Source organism: Triticum aestivum, chromosome 3A, assembly GCF_018294505.1.
Source record: "Triticum aestivum cultivar Chinese Spring chromosome 3A, IWGSC CS RefSeq v2.1, whole genome shotgun sequence".
Lineage (NCBI taxonomy): Eukaryota > Viridiplantae > Streptophyta > Magnoliopsida > Poales > Poaceae > Triticum > Triticum aestivum.
In genome coordinates this window covers 310,019,981-310,023,954 of record NC_057800.1, presented here as the reverse complement: position 1 = coordinate 310,023,954, position 3,974 = coordinate 310,019,981, and positions in this window count along the sequence as shown.

Genomic DNA, 3,974 nt, shown 5'->3' with positions numbered 1-3,974 from the left:
CGCCCCGTCCAAGCCCGCCGCCGTCCTCGGGAGCCGCGCCAAGGCCGGCTTCTTCCTCTCCTTCCCCGGCAATGACGAACTCCGGCGACCAAGTTCCGGCCAGCTACAGTGTTCCGGCGTTCCTCGGATTGCGTGCCAGATCCAAATCTGAGAAAATATCTCCTCACGGTTGACTTTTCCCTCCAAACCCTAATTTTTTATGCCTACTTTGACCGGCCCTATCTCCGCATCCGTAGCTCTGATTTGGGCATATAGTATATCAAAATGTTCGCCTCGACGAGTACATCATTTCATTCCATTGCATCATTTTCATTTGAGTTCATCTTGATGCCCAATATGCTGTTAGAAGGAGGCTTCGTGAGTTAATTGTCAGATCTGCTAGTTCATCTTAGACTTTTGTCATTTTTGCCATGATTATTGTGTGCATGCTATGCCTGTGAGTCCTTCATATGTTTTGTTAAGGATTTTGTCTTCTTTCCAGAGGTGCAATCCATGCATTTTTAGGATGTGTGTGGTGACTTGTGCAAGCTTGCAAAGTGAGGCACCCGGTAAATCTGTTTTCAGGGACAGTAGTTTTCACCAAGTCTGGGATTATATAGTTCATGATGCCATATGTTCAGCTTGTTTCCTAGTGATCCGTGCCTCTTTTGAGGATGATCAGTAAGGGAGTTTTGTTAATCATGTTATGCTCTATCCATCCGTGTCTTTGTTTGCAATTATGGAGCAACCTACCTTGAGTCAATTGAGCTCTACTTTTGCTTCGTTGTGAATCTGGGCAGATCGTCAACTCGTTTGCGATTTTGCCGATGCTATTGTAGTTGATCCGCGCATGCTATGCCATTGTTCTTGCCATGTCTAGCTAGAATTTTGTGCCTTCTTAATGGATGTATGCTTGTCTTGCCATGACTTGCACCGTAGTGAGTGCATCGAGCTCGTTTACATGCCTTCGTGAGTTATATTTCAGCATGTCTCAGTTTTCACTAAGTCTGAAAACTGATTGTGTTTTTGCTATGTTCGTGTGCCCGTTAGTATATTTTGTGAACCCTTTTGGCTCAAGGTCACTTAGGGACTTTTGTTAAACTTGTTGAGTAGCTCCATGCCATGTTCTTAATTGTATTAATCAGGTCATGTATCATGTTGTTTTGCTGCTATGAAGAGGGCTTCGTGATCTGAAATTTCAGACAAGTGTTAATTTCACTAAGTCTGGAATCTATTTTGCATTTGCGTTTTTGTCATGCTTGTTTGAACCTCATAATGGATGATTTGGCCGTGGCTCAGTGCTAGTCTTTTGTTAAGCATCTTGTGTGCATACCTGCCATGTATTTTGTTGTCATATTTGGTGGCTGTAGCATGTTCATTTCATTGCATTTAGATGCCTACTTGCTGTAAATCGCAGACCGGTGTCATTCTTAAAACGCTTGCCATTTCCAAACCGTAACTCCGATTCCGGCGTTCTTTATATCGTTTTCAAGTGATTTCATCTCATCTTTCCAGTGGCACCCTTGGAATTCCAAGTTCAGGCCAGGTTCATGCATTTCCTATCATATCTTGCATTTTGCAATCCCGCATCGCATCCTGCATAGCATATCATCATTTCATCATAACGCTTGATCCTTGCACGTGGTTGATTGTATCCTTGTTGCTTGTTTGTCTTATTTGGGTAGAGCCGAGAGACGAGTTCGCTAACAAGGAGCCCGTGGAGTTTGCTTTTGAGGATCCAGTCAACTCTGACAGCTTTGCAGGCAAGATGATCATACCCTCGAAATCACTACTATCTTTGCTATGCTAGTTTGCTCGCTCTTTGCTATGCCAATGCTACGATGCCTACCTTTTGCTTGTCAGCCTCCCAAATTGCCATGTTGAAACTCTAACCCACCATTTCCTAGCAAACCGTTGATTGGCTATGTTACCGCTTTGCTCAGCCCCTCTTATAGTGTTGCTAGTTGCAGGTGAAGATTGGAGGCCGTTCCTTGTTGGAACATCTTTTATTTTACTTGTTGGGATATCATTATATTGCTATGTTATCTTAATGCATCTATATACTTGGTAAAGGGTGGAAGGCTCGGCCTCTCGCCTAGTGTTTTGTTCCACTCTTGCCGCCCTAGTTTCCGTCATATCGGTGTTATGTTCCCGGATTTTGCGTTCCTTACGCGGTTGGGTTATAATGGGAACCCCTTGATAGTTCGCCTTGATTAAAGCTTTTCCAGCTATGCCCAACCTTGGTTTTACCATTCGCCACCTAGCCTCTTTTCCCTTGGGTTACCGGAGCCCGAGGGTCATCTTATTTTAGCCCCCCCCCCCCCGGCCAGTGCTCCTCTGAGTGTTGGTCCACCTGTCAGCTACCGGTGGCCACCAGGGGCAACTCTGGGCTGGCCTACCCGTACCTAAGACAATCTGAGTGTGCCCTGAGAAAGAGATATGTGCAGTTCCTATCGGGATTTGTCGGCACATTCGAGCGGTGTTGCTGGTCTTGTTTTAACCTGTCGAAGTGTCTTGAGTTACCGAGATACCGAGTCTGATCGGAACGTCTTGGGAGGAGGTCTATTCCTTCGTTGACCGTGAGAGCTTGTCATGGGCTAAGTTGGGACTCCCCTGCAGGGATTGAACTTTCGAAAGCCATGCCCACGGTTATGGGCAGATGGGAATTTGTTAATGTCCGGTTGTAGATAACTTGAACCTTAATTAATTAAAATGAATCAACTGAGTGTGTTACCGTGATGGCCTCTTCTCGGCGGAGTCTGGGAAGTGGACACGGTGTTGGAGTTATGTTTTGCGCAGGTTGCTCTCTAGTTTCTCGCCCGTGCTTTGCCTCCTCTTCTCGCTCTCCTTTGCGAATAAGATAGCCACCATATATGCTAGTCGCTTGCTGCAGCTCCACATATTTTGCCTTACCCTTCCTATAAGCTTAAATAGTCTTGATCACGAGGGTGCGAGATTGCTGAGTCCCTGTGGCTCACAGATACTATAACTCCAGATGCAGGTCCAGGTGATTCCGCTCCAGGTGACGAGTACGAGCTCAAGTGGGAGTTCGACGAGGACTCTCAGCGATACTACGTTTCCTTTCCCGATGATCAGTAGTGGTGCCCAGTTGGGGGTGATTGGGACCGTGTCGCATGTTGGATTCTCTTCTATTTTGGCACCGTAGCCGGGCCATGAGTGTTTTGGATGATGTAATGTTATTTGTGTTCTTGATTGACGTGGCGAGTGTAAGCCAACTATGTTCTCCACTTTATTATTCATACTACATGGGATGTTGTGAAGATTGCCTAACTTGCGACATATGCCTTCAATGCGATTATGTCTCTAAGTCGTGCCTCAACACGTGGGAGCTATAGTCGCATCGAGGGTGTTACATTCCACCCATTACCAAGTATATAGATGAATTAATTAAATAAGAGATATTGTGATATCCCATGATATCCATGTCCCAACATGGAACAACCTACACTGCACCTGCAACTAGCAACGCTATAAGAGGGGCTAAGCAAAGCGGTAACATAGACAAACAACGATTTGCTAGGATGGTGGATAAGGTTAGAGGCTTATCATGGCAATTTTGGAGGCTTGATAAACAAGTGGTGGGTAGCGCGACATTGCGATAGCATCGAGACAACTAGCATAGAAAAGATAGTAGTGAGATCCAAGGTGACGGTCATCTTGCCTGAAATCCCGCCAGGAAGAAGACCAAATCCATGAAGTAGACGAACTGACATAGTCGAACGAATCCTCATCATCGCAACATAACCGGAACTATCGAGAAGGAGCACAACCGGAAAGAAGCAAACAACATGGTAAACCACCAAGCATAAATAGGGTGTGATGCACAATCAAGTATGATGCATGTCCAGTTTAATGATTCATGGCATGGCAAAGTGCAACAACCAATGTTACAAATTAAGTGGAGCTCAATATGCAACGAGTTGCATATCGATGAAACACCACATTCAAATTATTTAGTTCACTCTCGGTTATGT